Below are 21,266 nucleotides of genomic sequence, written 5' to 3'. Positions count from 1 at the left end.
CGCAACATTTGATATTAGACAACATTAAATCTAAACTAAGTTCCAAAGGTAGGGATGACATAATAGTCCTTCTTAGTCCACTTCTGGGGCCAGAAATTGATGGTTGATCTAAAAATCAGAAATGGTTGATCTAAAAACACAACAAAGCATCTGACATCTTGTTAGATTTACAGGGGTATAATTAGTCTCTTCAAATATGATACTGGATCATCATCACTACCACTTCTATATATGACAGCTTCCGGCTGTCAATGGTTGCTAAGGAAGGGTCAGTGTTAGCTCCCACCATGTCCCTAGCAACCACTGACATCACTGGCACCATTGACTTACATGGCCAGGAATCCCAAGCCACATAAGCAAAGAGGCAGGGATACATCGCCTCACAAATATGGCCGCTGCCCATATTTCGGCAAATACATTGTCCAAGTATGGCCATTGCCATATTTGGTCAAAGATGTCACCACTATCCCCACCCATTCCCTTATATAGCTGATAACAGCTCAAGATGCTGTCATTCTGTGAGGAGTAATGCCAGGATTGGTCAAGTGCATTTTTTTGCTGAGTTGTTGGGCTGCAGGCATCATGATTGACAATTGATTTACAATGAGGGACATTTTTTAGGATTATTTTTTTTTCATAAATTATGTCAAACCTTTGGGTTTCTATTGTTTCTAGATTACATTTTTTTGTGAATGAGTAGGGATGCTTTGTACCCCATACTCATTCATGAGGGGGGAGATTATGTGGGGGCCCCTTATTTTTAAATGGGATTCCAGATTCCGATAAGCCCCCAATCAAAGATCAAAGGCCCCCAACACTCCCAAGCCAGGGCTGTGGTGAAAAGGACTTTGTCCTCATTAACATAGGGACAAGGTGCTGTGCCAAGGCCCCCCTCCACTGGTAAGGTACCCCCATATTGAGGGCATGTGGCCTAGTATGGTTCAGAAAGGGGGAGTGCACATAAGGCGAGGTTGGAGCTGGATGTCAAGATTGGCACCATAAGATCAGAGGTTTGGGCCATAGGAAGTTTGTCAATCCTATTTAGATGGGACAGAGGAGAGGGAGCCCCAAAGGCTTAGGAGGGCAAAGGATGAAAGAAGTGGGCCATGGACAGTCAGATTGAGTAGAAAAGGGCTAGATGATGCTGTACTTCCTCTAGCTAGGAAATAAAGTAGGCTCTGTCTGACTTGCTGCAGATTCTAATGCACATCGTGAGAAGCTCACAGTTCACTGACATCAGAGTAAGCAATATCTGCAGGAGAAGAGCCTCTACAACTGTGCAAGCTTGAAGAAAGGCTCAAGGTCCGCTTTAAAAGATAATTATACAAAAGTACAATTATCTTTTAACTATAATGAAGGTTGGAGCTGTATCAAGCAATTTACTATCAGAAGGAGGTCTAGGATTCTTTTTTTAATGTATTTAATTTTGTATTTTAGTTGAACCTAATGGACACATTTCTTTTATTAACCTAACTAACTTTTTAACTTTTACAAATATCTCTACAAACTACTGCAAATGCACAGCACACAAGCCATAGTCACAAATATCACACAAATGATAAAAATAACTCTGCAATACAATGTTAAGATGTTATCTTTTAAAATGTTCTTATGTTGTTGGGGTTTTAAATACAGATGTAGATGTACCAGATAATAATTCTTTTTCACATGGTCTCAATATACACATCAAAGACATATTGTAAATTCAAACAATATTACTATCTCGCATCATGCCGTTTTCCTGGGCAAATTGATGAAGCTATTAGTAACCCATGGAGCTTTCATCTGGAAAACATCTGACTAATCAGAAAAATGCACAACAGGTAACACAGATGGACAGCATGATACAGCTATAGGTACAGAGAGCTGATTACAACGTTCCTGCTGCTGATAAAACATTAGACAATAGTACAATGAGAACAACATTCACAAACTAAAGTGTATCTTTGGGCAAAGCCTTATTATTTAGTTTTTGGATAGAGTGGAGAAGGTCTTATTTTTTATTTTTTGGATAGAGCGGGAAATGGTAGACCCACTGTTAAGTTATTTTTGTTGTCTGCATCCCTATTGGGTAGATTCACCCCTCTATTTGTACTGCTGATTATCATCATCAAGGAAAATAAATTAGGGGAAATCCAAAATTGTAGCGTGCTCGCCAGAACCCATAGTAAAGGGAAATCTTCCAATGGGGACAAATGTCTTTGTGGTGTCTTTAATTAACTTTACTAACTATGTAACTGTGTAATGTCTAATTTTGGCAGGAAAATTGAAATGTCTAATCCCAATTTTACTACCCCCCAACCCTCTAAAGAAGGGCATGCAGCCACGTTACTTGCTTTTTGGTCTGGAATCATGTACGACGTAGTGGTTCGGTCTTTTTAGGTCAACATCTCCTTCTTGCTGCCTGTATGCCGTGGATTTCTTTTCAGATGGGCAGCAAAGGCTGTCGCATATGAGTATGAGCACTTAAAGAGGGAGTTAGAGGAACAGGATGTTAGAGGAAATCTCTTAAAGTGAGTGGAATTCTCTCTTAGTTATAACCACTAAAATATTTCCTCCTCACCTCTTCTTCTGGGAACAACCCTAAAATATAGAATGTTTACTCAGTGACAATTAAAAAAGGGTTAATATCCACTGTAGAAAAAAAAGACACCAATGAAAATTTGACAGAGTGTAACTGTAAAAAAAATGTTTGCCTAGATATACTGTACACTTGTTTTTTTATATACTTTTCTGGACTTCTGCTGTAAGTGATATAAATAAAGGTTTGTTGGGCAAGGTACAATATGTCTTTTTACTGATGATACAAAGGTGTGTAATAGGGTTGATATCCCTGGAGATGCCTGTAACATGAAAACATGATTTGGTATGGCTGGAAGATTAGTCAAAGCAGTGGAAACTGCAGTTCAATGTTTCTAAATGTAAAATACAGCAAACAGTGTGACCAAGCAGTGGGAAAAGCGAATAGAATTCTAGGAGGCACCACTAGAGGGGTCACCAGCAGGAGGGAGGAGTTTCTGATTCCCCTATATACAGTGGGGTCAGAAAGCATTCAGACCCCCTTAAATTTTTCACTCTTTGTTATATTGCAGCCATTTGCTAAAACCATTTAGGGTTCATTTTTTTTCCTCATTAATATACACACAGCACCCCATATTGACAGAAAAACACAGAATTGTTCACATTTTTGCAGATTTATTAAAAAAGAAAAACTGAAATATCACATGGTCCTAAGTATTCAGACCCTTTGCTCAGTATTTAGTAGAAGCACCCTTTTGATCTAATACAGCCATGAGTCTTTTTTGGAAAGATGCAACAAGTTTTTCACACCTGGATTTGGGGATCCCCTGCCATTCCTCCTTGCAGATCCTCTCCAGTTCTGTCAGGTTGGATGGTAAAGGTTGGTGGACAGCCATTTTTAGGTCTCTCCAGAGATGCTTAATTGGGTTTAAGTCAGGGCTCTGGCTGGGCTATTCAAGAAAGTCACGGAGTTGTTGTGAAGCCACTCCTTCGTTATTTTAGCTGTGTGCTTAGGGTCATTGTCTTGTTGGAAGGTAAACCTTCAGCCCAGTCTGTGGTCCTGAGCACTCTGGAGAAGGTTTTTGTCCAGGATATCCCTGTACTTGGCAGCATTCATCAGTTGTCCTGTCCCTGCAGCTGAAAAACACCCCCACAGCATAATGCTGCCACCACCATGATTCACTGTTGGGACTGTATTGGACAGGTGATGAGCAGTGCCTGGTTTTCTCCACACATACCGCTTAGAATTAAGGCAAAAAGTTCTATCTTGGTCTCATCAGACCAAATAATCTTATTTCTCACCATCTTGGAGTCCTTCAGGTGTTTTTTAGCAAACTCCATGCAGGCTTTCATGTGTCTTGCACTGAGGAGAGGCTTCCGTCGGGCCACTCTGCCATAAGGCCCCGACTGGTGGAGGGCTGCAGTGATGGTTGACTTTCTACAACTTTCTCCCATCTCCTGGCTGCATCTCTGGAGCTCAGCCACAGTGATCTTTGGGTTCTTCTTTACCTCTCTCACCAAGGCTCTTCTCCCCCGATAGCTCAGTTTGGCCGGACGGCCAGCTCTAGGAAAGGTTCTGGTCATCCCAAACGTCTTCCATTTAAGGATTATGGAGGCCACTGTTCTCTTAGGAACCTTAAGTGCAGCAGAATTTTTTTTTGTAACCTTGGCCAGATCTGTGCCTTGCCACAATTCTGTCTGAGCTCTTCAGGCAGTTCCTTTGACCTCATGATTCTCATTTGCTCTGACATGCACTGTGAGCTGTAAGGTCTTATATACACAGGTGTGTGGCTTTCCTAATCAAGTCCAATTAGTATAATCAAACACAACTGGACTCAAATGAAGGTGTAGAACCATCTCAAGGATGATCAGAAGAAATGGACAGCACCTGAGTTAAATATAAGAGTGTCACAGCATAGGGTCTGAATACTTAGGACCATGTGATATTTCAGTTTTTCTTTTTTTTAAAATCTGCAAAAATGTCAACAATTCTGTGTTTTTCTGTCAATATGGGGTGCTATGTGCACATTAAAGGGGAGCTCCACCCTAAAGTGGAAACTTCCACTCATCGGATTCCTCCCCCCCCTCCGGTGCCACAATTGGCACCTTTCAGGGGGGAGGGGGGTGCAGATACCTGTATAAAACAGATATCTGCATCCACTTCCGGGCATAGCTATCCACAGAATATCCGCATATACATCTCCCCCCCCCCCCCCGTTGTGTTCTGGGAAACACACAGTTCCCAGAACACAACAGGGACCAGTGAAGACGCGCAGCGCAACTCGCGCATGCGCAGTAGGGAACCGGTCAGTGAAGCCGCAACGCTTCACTTCCTGATTCCCTCACCGAGGATGGCGGCGGGGGCAGCCGAGAGACAAGCGATTGCGCGTCTTCTGTTGCCAACATCGCGGGCACCCTGGACAGGTAAGTGTCCATTTATTAAAAGTCAGCAGCTGCAGTATTTGTAGCTGCTGGCTTTTAATATTTTTTTTAAGGTGGAGCTCCGCTTTAATGAGGAAAAAAAATTAACTTAAATGATTTTAGCAAATGGCTGCAATATAACAAAGAGTGAAAAATTTAAGGGGGTCTGAATATTTTCCGTCCCCATTGTAGATATATATATATAACTAGAGGGATCACCAACAGGAAGAAGGAGGTTCTGATTTCCCAATATAGATCTTTATATCACTAGAGGGATCATCAGCAGGAGAATGGAGGTCCTGATTCCCCTATATAGATCTTTAGTGAGACCACATTTAGAATACTGTGTCCAATTCTGGAGACCTCGCTTATAGAAAGATATTGATAAAATAGAAAGAATCCAGAGACGGGTAACAAAAATGGTGAAACATCTGGGGGATAAAATTAATAGAGAGCGACTTGAGGAACTTAATATGTACAGTCTGGAGAAAGAAGGGAAAGGGGAGACATGATTGAAACATTTAAATATATCAAGGGGGTGATTAAGGTTCAGGAGGATAGTTTTTTCAATATGAAACCAAAATCAAGAACACGGGGACATCATCTCAATTTAACTGGAGGAAAGCTCAAAACTAATTTTAGAAAGTATTAAATTACTGAAAGGGTAGTTGATGCTTAGAATAAACTTCCAGCAGAGGTAGTGAGACAAAAGTAAATGGCTTCAAACATGCTTGGGACAAACATAGATTTATACTGAGACAAAAAACAAAAAACAAAACAAAACACAAAAAAAATGGGCAGACTCGACGTTAACTAATTACTAAGGACACCTAGAGGTGGAGACCCACACAAATTTATTGGCTGTTCCTGTTTTTTGAGTCTCTTAAATCAGAGATCCCTTTAATGCTATTGGATTTAGGTAGGTACACAGTGTTCAAAGTCAACGTCAGGTTGGAGTGCCAGAAAAGTGTCGCCATGACACTTGGGCCTGTCAAAGTATCCCCCTGATGAAGGCACGTGATCCCGGTGCCGAACACGCGTAGGGGAGGGGCCTGGACGGAGCTGTCAGCAGAGAGAGAGAGCAGGAGATCTGGAGGCACACACCGCACCGCACGCCATACCGTTACGATCGGCTGATCTATGCTTATATAGAAGGGTGCACTGACGCACCTGTAGCATGTGAGTACCCCTGCAAGGGGTGAGTCCCATATACAATTTAATAAATATTGTTTATTGTTAAACTGTATTGCGCTATGGAGTCTCTTTTTTCTTACATAAAATCATGATTGGGAGTATTGGAGGTCCACACAGCTGATTCCATTTGAGCACAGGAGTGGCTCCAAAGCGCTTTTTGACATAGTTTAAACACTGTGTCACACGCTGGAAGGTGAGCGCTTATGCTTATGGGGATCGCTGGAGGGCACTAAGGCATGTTTTATGGTGTTACACTTTTGAAGAACATGATGGATGAGCTTCACTGATTATGGACATTATTTTGAGCACTTTATGCAGTTTTGGTTTTACACTGGTTGAACCTCAAACACTTATATGAGGAATATAATTGTTTTTCTTCTGATTGGGCACTCATTTTGTATGTTTAATATAGCACTTTGCACTGTGGATATATGCACCATCAATTATTTTTTGATTTATCAGTAGTTTATTGCAGCACATAGATGTATATGTATGTTCACTTTTGCACTTAGCACTTACTATTGTATGTTTATATATATTTTTTGATATTATTAGTTTTTAGTAATATTATTTATCATCTAGCGCAGACACATTTTTGTCTTTATAAGTATGAAAAAGGTTCCAGCTCCACACAACTACATGTTGTAGATTTATGAAAAGGAAAGGTTAATTGCAACTTTTGATGATAGGTGAAGGGAGGACTGGGATGATCAGTCTGCCTTGAAACTTGTAGAGAACGGTCTCACAACTCAAGTTTAGGTCCAGTTGGTGAAGGTCCCCTCAGCTGGGTTAGCCTGTCAAAGGTTACACCAGTAGTTATCTCCAGGGCTCCACTAGGCTTCCCTATGGTCTATGGGAAGGAGCGCTGCCCCTTAATGACTGCATTCCACACAGACAGAAGGAGAAACAGACACAAAATAGAAAGAAATTTGGGTGATGTTAAACTGAATCTGTGAAGGAATGTGATGTAGATAATAATAATAGTAATCTGAAAATGTCTATTTTCTTATGTGCATACATATTTTTCTCCTTACTCATTATATAAGTATACAGGTTTGCTCTGTTCCTATATTTTCTCAAGATGGCGGGTACCCCCTACATCCCACACATCAGAAGAACGCGGAACTGAAGATAAAACCAAAGATCAGCCAGACCTCGTTATGAACATTCTCCTTCTTAACCAATGAGATGTACCTATTTGACTAACATAGCAATGACGTATTTGTGTGTATAAAACATTAACACCGCCTTGAATAAATTAGAAGTGTAACAGTAATGCTACTGAGCGTGTCTCAGAGTGTTTACTTTTATATGCATGCATATCAACACTTTTCAAATTAGAGACAGCAGCAGATAACCTTGGGCTCGATTGGAGCTCTTAATCATTACCATAACAGATGGTGCCGAAACCCGGGACCTCAGGCTACAGTCGAAGTTATACCGCGACAAGCATTCGGGCGTTAACTGATTGATGAGAGTGGGGTTTGCGCAGCCCTAACAGTACCGGTGAGTTTAATTAATATTCTTACCACTGTACGACTCTCTTATCTTTCGGTTGACGGCTGGATTCTGTCGGTATGCTGAGACTGTCTTAGAGGCAGGTATTTCCTAGCCTGAGGTTGTTTTAACGAACCTGCTGATGGGTTTCTGCTGACTGTATTTGTTCACTGTCTGCCATTCTTTGGGCTACGAAACTCAGCAGTCTAAGGGTGCTACATGTGTGATTGTGTGGTCTCTTTAATGAGATGGTTTCCCTTGTAGCAAACGTTTATAGACGGATTACTATTTTAGCTGCTGGCTTTGCAGTCTAAAGTGCTACATGTGTGAATGTGTGCTCTCATCTCCAGATGAACTTTCGGTCTCTGGAATGAGTTGGTTTCCCTTGTGGCAAACGTCTATAAAATGGGTTTATTTTTGCAGGGTGGTCTGCCCTTGTGGTTATTTTAGCCTGCTGAAATTTTGCAGTTCGAAGAGTGGCAGGTGTAATGTCCTGTCGTGATTGTATTTGTGGTTTATTGTTTGCTATACATGAGAGGGGGTGGGGACTGGTGAAAGTCAGAGAAGGAGGCTACCCGAAGGATCTGTTGGGTCACAAGCCGTTGCTCCCTACTACCCCTGACGTGCTTGTACTGAGATTAAACGTACATTACCCGGTGACAGGGGGGTTTGGGCAGCCCCTCGAAGTGATAGAACAGAGAGCCAGGGAGGAGGGTTATCAAACCATTAGTTGTCCTCATTCCCCCTTCAAACCGTCAGCCGAGACTGCGGCAGAGGAACAAAACAGAGTTAGAGACCTTGGTTACGTCTTAGGAGGCCCTGAGAGAGGAGGGGGAGATGGGTCAGAACAACTCTAAACCGGAGAAAGGAATTTGCTGATAAGAACGCTGAGAAAAATATTAACTCCTTGGTTGTATGTATTCCCCTCTCAAGCCGTTAGCCGAGAAACAGAAAGTGATATTGTAAAGAAGGAGAGAAGAAGGTGTTGAAATAGTTAACAAAGTTGAAAGAAGTGACGAAAGTTATGTTGCAGAAGAAACAGGGAGAAAAATCCTGTGTGATAAAGAAAATTGGATAAAGGAAGTTAAGAAAGATGGCGATTGTATTATGTATGTGTATCACAGAGCTGATGATATGTTGGAACTTGAAACAAAGGAGGGGAGGCACAGCACTGCCCTCCGTCTAACAACCACTCCTTTCTCACCACCCAAGCACAACCCACTGTGACAACTCAGCCCGGCGGCCATCTTAGTGCACCCATGCCTTCACTTTCTACCCAGTCCAGTGCACTTCCTGCCGGCGGCCATCTTGGTACACCCAGTAAGCTTAAACAGCCTGTACCCAGCCCTCCCTGTTTTAAACCAAGATGGTTCATACCACACACCTGTCTTCCCCAATATGGGAGCATCACATTCCCAGGCCGGATATGTTAATGATGAAGAAGCATCTGAGTGGGAAGCCCGACAGCAGGCAGCAAGGCCACCCACTGATTTAACCCTCAATCCGGCTCCAGACTCTCAGTTCCGAGAGGATCTCAAACACATGCTGGCAACCGTAAAGAACAGTGCTTCTTGCCAGACCCTGCCCCAACAACAGTCTCGGTTACCAGAAGGGGCACCAGTGATGTATGTCGCTTTTACTTTATCACAAGCAGCGGCCTTAGTGACAAGTCTGCCTGACCCAGAGAAGCAGCCAATTACCTTCTACCACAGGATAGTACAGATACAAGAAACTTACTCAGCTGCCTGGAGAGACTTGATCAGCCTATGCCAAATCAAAGCAGGATATGTCTTTTGGCCAGTCATGCAGATGGCCTTCAATGATGCCTGCCTGACAAGTGCCACTTCCTACACCTCAGGCGTGGAGTTCTGTGCACAGCTCCACGACTGGGCAAAGGAGAAGTTGAAGGATCAGAAGACCACAATCCAAGATATTACCCAAGATAAAGGGGAGTCTGTGAAGAAGTATCATCCTAGACTCATAAAGGCACACACACACATGTTATCAACTGCTTTTGTTTCAGGGCTCAGAGAGGATATCATAAAAGGCCTGATGGTGGCCCGCCCTGAATACCATTCAATGAAAATGTCTGATTTATTGTTGGTGACCAGAGGTATAGAAAATCAAAAAGGTAAAAAACCAACGCCCCTCATGGTAACCCATGACGAAGATCCCGCCTACACTAGTCCACCACCACTGCCCAATACCAGGGAAAGGATCACCTGTTACAACTGTGGGAAACGGGGTCACTTTAGAAAAGAATGCAGAGCCCCAAGATGTCCCAGACGAAAAACCTACCACTTTCCTCATTGACAGGGGTGCAGCCAAAAGTGTGTTGAGGGCGGTGAATCTGCCTAATAATTCTTTTCTTTCCACTATTGATGTTTCCTGCGTAGGAATGGATGGGGTGCCCCGCTCCAGTCCACTTCCTGATTTGCTTGCCAGATTTATGGTGTCCTCTACATGTCCCTTGAATCTACTAGGAGCTGATGTGTTGTCCAGACTACAGGCCTCAATCAGGACACGCCTGAAGGGGGGATGAAGTTACATACTCCCCTATCTTTAGAAGACTCATCTGCTTTGTGTTCTCTGCCTCTCCTGATGACACTTAATGAAGCAAAAACTTCAAGTTCAATACTGCAGGAAGTACTTGACAGAATCCCTGCGTGCCTATGGTCCACAGGACCGGAAGACAACGGTCACTTAAAGGTGCCACCAGTTTCAGTCAAGCTAAAAGAGGGCGCTTCATTGCCCCGGAAACCACACAATAACCCCTAGAAGAGAATCCTAAAAAGAGAACCAGGTACCTACTGTGGATGCCTTTGACTGCAAAATACCTCACAGAGGTGGACCTTACAAACGTTTTCTTCAGTGTCCACCCTCACCCCTCCTGCTGGTACCTTTTTGCATTCATCCACGGAAAGAAACTGCAACATACCTAAACAGTTGTGCCACAAGGGGCACAGAACTTTCCAAGCCAGTTTGCAAAAGCTATGGCTATCATCCTTGACACATGACAAGAGGAACACCCGGAAGTGATTCTCTTCCAACATGTTGATGACCTTCTCCTTTGCGCAGCTGACTTACCCCCTGTTGAAGTCACCTCAGAAAGCCTGTTGTGCTATCTTGCCAACCAGGGCTGCAGAGCCTCTAAGCCCAAATTGCAGTGGTGCTCAACACCTGTCATTTTCCTTGGACTAATTTCCTAGTGCAGAGCATGGATTCCAGAAGCCTTCCTACTGATGCTCTGCAATCAGACCCTTCCAGATGTCTCCTGAAGAAATATCTAAAGTTTGAAGCCTTTAAGTGCGCCACCCCCGGCGCTAGGGCTCCCAGCCTACGGCAAAATGCTCAAGTTCCTTGTATCCGAACGTCTGGGACATGCTGCAGGTGTACTCACCCAATCACACGGCATCAGCCTACACCCCGTAGGATATTATTCCCGTCGGCTGGATGCGGTAGCAAGAGGAGGCCTATTGTGTCTGCGAGCTGGATTTGCTATACAAGCCTTGCTTGACAAAACTTTGAACTTGGTCCTCGGACACTGCCTCGTTCTGCTTGCTCCCCATGACGTTGTTGCCATATTCAACCAAGATCCAGCCGAAACACTTGTCCACTACCAGACACTTGAGACTCCTGTCTTCCCTCCTACTGGACAGCATTACTCTATTAAGTTGTCAAACACTGAACCCTACCACCCTTCTTCCACTTCTCGAGGGGGGAAAGGAGGAGGAGTAGAGTCTTGACTTGTCACCCCATGACCACACAGGACACGCGGTCACCACTGAAAACACTGTTCTACAAGCTGAAGCCTTACCACTGGTGATGTCTACACAGGAGGCAGAGCTGTAAGCACTTACTACAGCATGTAAATGGGCAGAGGGAAAAAGAGCCAACATTCATATGGACTCAAGATATGCTTTCAACATTGCCCATGATTATGGTGTTATCTAGAACAGAGGATTCCTGATGGCTGCAGGAACACCTGTGAAAACTTGATTGATGCCTTGCTTCTCCCAACCCAAGTGACTATTCTGAGTAAAAGCACACGACAAAATGAACTCAAAGGAAGCTTAAGGCAATCATCGAGCCAATACAGCTGCCAAACAGACAGCTGGTGGTCCACGGGAAGTGGACAGCAGGGTGGTAGAAGAAGACCACCCCGTGCTTACCTTACAGACTTTCCCAGTGGACAGAGTTTATCTAAAAGAACTACAGGAAACAACAAGTCCGGATAAGAAGGAAAGCTGGAAACGGAGAGGAGCAACTCTCAGAAATGGACTATTCGAGTGCAACAAGAAGCCTTGTCTACCCAGGAGTATGTACCCAGCTGTGGTGCAATGGGCACATGGAGCTGCCCACTTGACAAAGACTTTTATGAACTCTCTTATCAACAAGTGTTGCACCAAGAGTTACTCCACTGACCGACAACTTCTGCAGATCATGCATTATCTGCACCAAATGTAACCCAGGATGCACAGAAGAAGCACAGAAGAAGCACCTGGCAAAAGCCCTATATCCCATTCCAGAGGATGCAAATTGATCATTCTCAAGTGCCAAGAAGTGACAGATTTGAAAACGCCCTAGTGGAAGTGGTCACGACTGCCAGGACCACAGCTAAGAAACTACTGAGTGAGATAGTATGTAGATTTGGGGTCCCAGAGGTGATATTGAGAGATCAGGGACCAGCCCTAACAACAACCCTTACAAAAGAGATTTGGGCAGCACTGGGGTTCAGTTGGCACTACACATCCCATACCACCCTCAAAGTAGCGGGAAGGTAGAAAGGATGAATGGGACACTAAAAACAGGATGTTAAAGATGGCCCAAGAGACTACCATGAGTTGGCCAGACAGTTAGCCCATTGCCCTATTCAGTGTCAGACACACCCCCAGGGGAAACATGCCCTATCCCCTTATGAAATTTTGTTTGGTTCAGCTCCCAGACTCGGTTGTTACTTTCCACAACAGTTATGCCGCGTACACACGGTCGGACTTTCCGGCATACTTGGTCCGGCGGACCAGAGTGTGCCGGACAATCCGCCCGTGTGTGGGCGCCGGTGGACTTTTCCGGCGGACTTTTTCCCAAAAGCCCGCCGGACCTAGATTTGAAGAAAGTTTTAAATCTTTCTGAGGGACTCCGTTTTGGGCGGAAAGTCCGCTCGTGTGTGTGCTGGTCCGACGGAAAGCCCGCTCGTGTGTATGCTGGTCCGACGGACCAGATGCGACACGAGGGCAGGGTATTGCATCTCGCGCTCGCTGCAATAGGAAAAACAAATTTTCCTATTGCGGCGAGCGCGGGGCATACCAGGCCCTTAGGTCTGGTATGGATTATAAAGGGAACCCCCTACGCCGAAAAAACGGCGTGGGGTCCCCCCTAAAGTCCATACCAGACCCCGATCCGAGCACGCAGCCTGGCCGGTCAGGAAAGGGGGTGGGGACGAGCGAGCGCCCCCCCCCCTCCTGAACCGTACCAGGCCACATGCCCTCAACATGGGGGGTGGGTGCTTTGGGGGAGGGGGGCCGCCCTGCGGGCCCCCCCCACCCCAAAGCATCTTGTCCCCATGTTGATGAGGACAAGGGCCTCTTCCCGACAACCCTGGCCGTTGGTTGTCGGGGTCTGCGGGCGGGGGCTTATCGGAATCTGGGAGCCCCCTTTAATAAGGGGGCCCCCAGATCCCGGCCCCCCACCCTATGTGAATGAGTATGGGGTACATGGTACCCCTACCCATTCAACTAGGGAAAAAGTGTAAGTAATAAAACACACTACACAGGTTTTTAAAATATTTTATTAAACAGCTCCGGGGGGGATCTTCCTCCGGCTTCGGGGGTCTTCTTCCGGCTTCGGGGGTCCCTCCGCTTCATCTTCTCCCGGCGTCCGGTTGGTTCTTCTCCGCTCTCTTCTCTCCAGTTCTTCGGCCGGCTCCTCTGCTGTCTCCAGGTAGCTCTCTTGCCAGCAGAGGTCCGGACTTCTTGTCTTCTTCTCTTCTCCAGATGTTGACACGATGCTCTCTCCGGCTGGACTGCTCTCCGAGGGCTGCGTTGTGACTTATATAGGCGGAGACCCCGCCCCCTTTTGATGTCACAGTCCCTGGGCATGCTGGGACTGTGACGTTTTAGGGGGCGTGGTCACTGGGTGATGTTGACCACGCCCCCTAAAACGTCACAGTCCCAGCATGCCCAGGGACTGTGACATCAAAAGGGGGCGGGGTCTCCGCCTATATAAGTCACAACGCAGCCCTCGGAGAGCAGTCCAGCCGGAGAGAGCGTCGTGTCAACATCTGGAGAAGAGAAGAAGACAAGAAGTCCGGACCTCTGCTGGCAAGAGAGCTACCTGGAGACAGCAGAGGAGCCGGCCGAAGAACTGGAGAGAAGAGAGCGGAGAAGAACCAACCGGACGCCGGGAGAAGGTGAAGCGGAGGGACCCCCGAAGCCGGAAGAAGACCCCCGAAGCCGGAGGAAGATCCCCCCCCGGAGCTGTTTAATAAAATATTTTAAAAACCTGTGTAGTGTGTTTTATTACTTACACTTTTTCCCTAGGTGAATGGGTAGGGGTACCATGTACCCCATACTCATTCACATAGGGTGGGGGGCCGGGATCTGGGGGCCCCCTTATTAAAGGGGGCTCCCAGATTCCGATAAGCCCCCGCCCGCAGACCCCGACAACCAACGGCCAGGGTTGTCGGGAAGAGGCCCTTGTCCTCATCAACATGGGGACAAGGTGCTTTGGGGTGGGGGGGGCCCGCAGGGCGGCCCCCCTCCCCCAAAGCACCCACCCCCCATGTTGAGGGCATGTGGCCTGGTACGGTTCAAGAGGGGGGGGGCGCTCGCTCGTCCCCACCCCCTTTCCTGACCGGCCAGGCTGCGTGCTCGGATCGGGGTCTGGTATGGATCTTAGGGGGGACCCCACGCCGTTTTTTCGGCGTAGGGGGTTCCCTTTATAATCCATACCAGACCTAAGGGCCTGGTATGCCCCGCGACGGGGCTCGCAAGGTGTCAATCTCGCCGATAAAAGCGGCAAGATTGACATCCTTTTCTAGTCCCGTCGCACCTGAGTCACGTTCAAAATGAACGGACTTGTCCGTGTGTGGGCAAGTCCGTTCATTCTGAAAGTCCGCCGGAACTCCGGCGAAAGTCCGTCGGAAAGACGGGCGGACTTAGCCCGCCGGAAAGTCCGGGCGTGTGTGGGCAAGTCCGTCCGTTTTAAAGTCCGGCGCACCTGGCGGACAAAGTCCGTCGGAAAGTGTGCCGGACCAAGTAGGATAGAAAGTCCGACCGTGTGTACGCGGCATTACAGTTACAGTCTGATGTGTTGACTAATTATGTAACCACATTATCACGAGAATTAACCTGAATGCATGTCCAGGTGTTTTCTTCCATTCCAGATCCTGAATTAGATACAGGAACACACTAACTACTGTCTGGAGATCCTTGAGCCAAGTTATGATGGTCCATTCCAAGTTTTGGTGACCACAGCCACCTCAGTCAAGTTGGCCAGGAAGAACACCTGAATGCACGCTTATCACTGCAGGAGAGCGTGTTTTCGGGTGCTACATATCCTTTTTCTGTTTGATCTAGGGGGGAGGGGCCCAGGAGGTGGCCATCACAAAAATGATAACATAATTACATTTTGGTGTAACTCTTCAGGTACACATGTGACTACCTTTACCTTAGATTACTGTGACATAGTACCTTGTCCGTTTGACCCTTCATGGTGATGCCATTGATACAGTGATATCCCTGACGGTAAGGACATATATGTATGCCACACAGACAGTTACTGGGGACAGAGTTGTGGTTTCTGTGGGGGCCAGTGGGTTGGAACACAGGGCCAGACTGGGCGACCACAGAGTGCATTAGACAAAAAAGATGAAAATAGAAAGCCCCCATATCCTAACCAGAGATACCCCTGATACATACACTGACCCAGCACACAGTCAGAGGAGGAAGCGAGCAGCTCTCTCCGGAAGCTTTGATCCTCATGTATACATACATGTCATAGGGGTTACAAGGGGGGTCCCTGATGAGTTTAAAGCCAGGGATCTGGTAAAAGCTGGTTTTGAGTCTTTGATCCCCATAACAACTGTCAGCAAGAATGTAGATTGGATTAACTACATGTCATGGTTATGCAATAGAGTTTGTCGATCAGCATACCTGTCTCCATGTGTTCATCTCTAGAGACCAGCTGACCCTCACCAGACTGCTTTTGTAACCTCTCCTATAAGCATGGCCCCAACCCAGGCCCTATCAGGGAACCCTATATTAACCTGTGCACTGCAAGCCAGCAGTGCTGATCAACCACTGTGTGTTAGCCTCTGTGTGTACTTGCTGTGTTTCCTACATCTGATTCCTGTTACCGACTTTGGCCTGTTCCCGACCATCCCTGTTTGCCTGTGACCCTGATGTTCCAGCCAGCTGTCTCCTTCCTCTTCTCCTGTAGTCTACGGCGAGTGTGAGCTGTGAGACCCTGGGGGCCGCGACCTGGAGCCAGACTGCAGCGCAGTCCATCCTCACCACTAGAGGCTCTGGTGAACACCTGCTGGCTCTTAGACTCCACGCCCTGGGGAATCTATGCTCTAGCTCCCAGTGGGATCTGTGTCAGTGATCCAGTAGACCTGATCCCTGAACCTCCCAGGGTTCAATCCGCAGCAGTCAGCCGTAGGGACCACTACTTTGCGGTGCATTCCTGATCCCAACGGTGTGCATCTGTCACCCAGCCTCTAGGTGACCTGACACTACACATATTATAACCAACAGAGATTTGTAAATTACACTAAAGATTCCCTCCAGGGAATTGCTGACCAGTTAGCCCCCACTTCCTACATGACATTCCAGGACCTGATGGCCTTAGACATGGTGCTAGCTGGGAAAGGAGGTGTTTTGTAAAATCATAGGAAAAAACGGGAACCTGTTGTACATACATTCCTGATAATATTGGCCCAAATGGTAAGGTTACTTTAGCTATAAAGAAATTAGAAGATCTGTCATTGGAGATGAAGAAGAACTCAGGTATCACAGACCCATGGGATCAATACTTTAGCTGGATGAGTGGGTGGCAGAAGGTGCTCGCCCAGATACGGGTAACGGTATTAATAATCCTGGTTCTTTTAGCCCTGATTGTATGCTGTATTCTACCTTTTGTAAAAAGTTAATGAGCAAGGCTGTAGACAATAGCACACCTACATTTCTCCACCAAGAAGAAGAGGACCTCCTTATGATGGAAGATGACAAACCGTTCACTCCTCTACAGTCACTGCCTGTCCAAAATCTCACAATCCTATAGGGTTATAGGGATAGATAGCGCCTGACTGCACATCTCCAGCTGTATCGAGGAGGGAAGTGAACAGTTGCTGCCCAATTCTATATACAGCCTAAAAGAGTTGCTGAGGAGAAGGGCCAGGCTAAAAAGTAGGACCTTTAGTATTAGGGACAGAAAAAAAAAAAAAAAAAAAGTCATTTTAGGGGGGATTGTGAAGGAATGTGATGTAGATAATAATAATAGTAATCTGAAAATGTCTATTTTCTTATGTGCATACATATTTTTCTCCTTACTCATTATATAAGTATACAGGTTTGCTCTGTTCCTATATTTTCTCAAGATGGAGGGTACCCCCTACATCCCACACATCAGAAGAACGCGGAACTGAAGATAAAACCAAAGATCAGCCAGACCTCGTTATGAACATTCTCCTTCTTAACCAATGAGATGTACCTATTTGACTAACATAGCAATGACGTATTTGTGTGTATAAAACATTAACACCGCCTTGAATAAATTAGAAGTGTAACAGTAATGCTACTGAGCGTGTCTCAGAGTGTTTACTTTTATATGCATGCATATCAACATTTTCAAATTAGAGACAGCAGCAGATAACCTTGGGCTCGATTGGAGCTCTTAATCATTACCATAACAAATCTCCAACCAAAAGTTGTTTTTTTTCATTTGGGATAGATCAGGGAAAGGTTAGATCTTATCTCAGGCTTTCATAACTGTCAGTGTCCCTGATGTCCCTGCCTGCTCTGGTGACAATTGTCATCAAAACAGAAGGTGATGTCAAATCTAAAATTTTACACCTGTCATTCAGGCAGGAGTAGATGGAGAAATTGCCCAGTGGGGACACCTGTTCTGGTAACAATTATCTACAGCTCTTTCACACAGGCGTCAGTCTCTATAGCTCTCTGACAAGTGATCTGCAGTAGACCAGTGGCTTCCAGGCTTTCAGGAGATGGTGATACTGCAACGTCTTGAATTTTTTTCTTTTTGTTTTTGTAGAATGCTTTTTTTGCCAATCCCAAGGGGTATTTTATATTGAAATATTGCATCACAGTTGCATGGTGAGCTCAAGGGGCACGTTTGACAGGCAGTGCTGCCTGTCAAAATTGGACAAGCCTAGTTAAAGTACTGTGGCCCAGACAACTCCTTATGTGTATAAAAGACACTTGTTCACAGAATCTTTTTCTTCCATGTAAACCTCCCCATCATGAGCAAGACCAAAGAGCTGTCAAAGGATGTCAGTAAGCTACAAGACCATCAGCAAGAAACTTGGTGAGAAGGAGACAACTGTTGGAGCGATTATTCGCAAATGGAAGAAATACAAAATAACCATCAATCGCCCTAGGTCTGGAGCTCCATGCAAGATTTCACCTCATGGGGTAAGGATGATCATGCGAAAAGTGAAGGATCAGCCCAGAACTATACAGGAGAAGCTTGTGAATGATCTCAAGGCAGTTGGGACCACAGTCACTAAACAAACCATTGGCCGCCATGGATTGAAATACTGCAGCGCCCACAAGGTCCCCCTCATCAACAAGGCACATGTATAGGCCTGTCTGAAGTTTGCCAATGAACATCTAAATGATTCAGAGAAGGAATTGGAGATAGAGCTGTGGTCAGATGAGACCAAAATTAAACTCTTTGACATTAACTCAACTCCCCGTGTTTGAAGAAAGAAAAATGCTGACTATGAGCCTAACAACACTATCCCTACAGTCCAGCATGAAGCAACATTATGCTTTGGGGCTGTTTCTCTGCTAAAGGTACAGGCCGGCATTGAGGGGTCAATGGACTTGGCCATGTATTGTAAAATCCTCAGCCAGAATACTGAAGATGGGTCATGGATGGATCTTCCAGCATGACAATGACCCAAAACATACCAGTAAGCACTGGCGGCTGGTGCTAATTTTTTTGTGGGGGTGGCAAACAGTGCACCCGCCACCCCCCGGATCGGTCGGTGCACTTACCTTAACCACGGGCGGCTTCCCCAGCTCTCCTCCATGGGTACCACAAGCGGGCATCTCCTTCCCCTGCTCGGCGCCTTCCATATCCTCCCTCATCGACAACCAATCAGAACACTTCTCCTTTCGGGCCAATCTCACACCCGCGCTTCCTGATTGGCAGAGAGGCAATTCAGTGTTAGAATAGCGAGTATTCATCCGTTATTATAACACACCTGGGTGGGCTCCGAGCGCAATGCTCTGCGTCCGGAGCCCACCCTATTTTGAAGCTTTTAGAGCCTTTGGCTTTAATCATGTGCTTCAACAAAAAAAAAACCCCAACGCTGTCATTCATGTGCCCGGTGTCCTGAAAGGGGCCGGACACATAAATAGGGGTGGTGGCGGCGATGGAAAGGTGAGGCGGCGCCCATGCGCCCTTAATGGACGGGCCACCCCTGCCACCAAGGCAACAAAGAAGTGGCTCAAGAAGAGGCACATTAACATCATGGAGTGGCCTAGCCAGTCTCCAGACCTTAATCCTATGGAAAATGTATAGAGGGAGCTGAAACTTTGAGTTGCCAAGCCACAGCCAAGAAACCTTAAGGATTTAGAGAAGATCTGTATAGAAGAGTGTACCAAAATCCCTCCTGAGATGTGTGCAAACCTGGTCACCAACTACAAGAAACGTCTTACCTCTGTGCTTGTCACCAAGGGTTTCTCCACCAAGTACTAAGTCATGTTTTGCTTGGGGATCAAATATTTTACTCACTGAACTACAACTTAATTAATAACATTTGTATCAAGTGTTTTTTTCTGGATTTTTGGTTGATATTCTGTCTCTATCATTTAAAATACACCTTTGATAAAAAATTCTAGACCCTTCATTTCATTTGTAAGTGGGCAAACTTAGGAAATCTGCGGGGGGTCAAATAATTATTTTCCCCACTGTATTCTATAACAATCTGAGCAGGCAGCAGACAGTAAATCTAATCTATTTGATGCAATATGAAACCAAAAAAAGCTATAAAATGTCTGTATTTAAGGTTCATTATGGTTCTTGCTTTTTTTTTTCTTTGCAGTAAATGTGGTGTTCAGCTGAGGCCATGCGTGTATTAAAGACATATCATTATCTTCCCCATTATGTTTAGTAAGCACATTGTATGAAACACCACTTTTCTAGTACTTCATAAAACACATATCAAGGTCAAAATCTGTCATTGTCGATATGCTAAGCATATCCCTCTCCATTTCTTTGTGGAGTGTCAGTGGTACATGAAAACAATGGCGGCAAAACAAGAACAAACATATTGCATTGCAGAATAAGAAGAACCAGGCATCCCTCGCAGATAATATATTATAGATGTGTAGGGCTGATATATGAGCTAGTAATGACAAGGTGGTGTCAGTGCTGCCATACAGACTGATGGAGAAATAAGAAGTATCAGGTGCTCTGGTTTTCTATAGATCCATATTACTTTATTTTGTTCAGTACCCTTCATAGAGCCATGCTGGACAAGAACTCCCAGGTTGACCGTCTTCTTCTCAGAAATAGCCCCTGTTGTTTTCATTTGCATTGCCTGTACCATCTGATGGTGTAAAAATAGTTTCCAAGCTATCCCTTACATTTTATTTTGTATGTTCTATGTTTTTATTAAAATAGGAAGCTAGTACATAAGCAATAAAGGGGTTTAAACAAGTCTCAGGGTCTTGACTTTCGTGCTTGACATCTAAACATGTGCTAATGTGGTGAAAATCACCTACTGCTCTCAATTAGGGAAATATATCAGGTAACATAAAAGGTAAGACTATGGAGTAAGGAGAGAAGCAGGGGCGGACTGACCATTGAGCCACTCGGGCACTGCCCGAGGGCCCTGGGCCACTAGGGGGCCCCATCAGGGTTGCCAGCCTCAGTAAAACCAGGGACAGTATGTATAAATCTGTGTTTTTTCTACATCTGTCTGTGTATACTGTGTGCACATGTATGTGTATACTGTGTGATTGTATACTGTGTGTGTGTATACTGTGTGGCCCCATAATCTCTGATTGCCTGGGGGCCCCATAATCTCCTATTGCCCGGGGGCCCCATGAGTTATCAGTCCGCCCCTGGAGAGAAGCAAGAGGATAGAGGGAAGGAATAGTGGTCAGCAAAAGAAGGGAAGAATCCAGTGGAAGTGGAAAAAGTTAACCAAAAGGGAAAACTAGGCAATAAGGAGAGAAGCAAGGGGATGGGGGGTCAGAGAAAGAAGGGAAGAGTCCAGTGGAAGTGAAAAAAAGGTAACCCAGAAAGGAGAACTATGGAGCAAGGAGATAGGGAGAAGGAATGGTGGTCTGAGAAAGATGGGAAGAATCCAGTGAAAGTGGAAAATGGTAACGGAAAAGGGAAAATTGTAGAGTAAGGAGAGAAGCAAGTGAATGGGGGAG

The sequence above is a fragment of the Aquarana catesbeiana genome, linkage group LG04 (assembly GCF_042186555.1).
Source record: "Aquarana catesbeiana isolate 2022-GZ linkage group LG04, ASM4218655v1, whole genome shotgun sequence".
Lineage (NCBI taxonomy): Eukaryota > Metazoa > Chordata > Amphibia > Anura > Ranidae > Aquarana > Aquarana catesbeiana.
Note: the sequence above shows the minus strand (reverse complement) of the source record.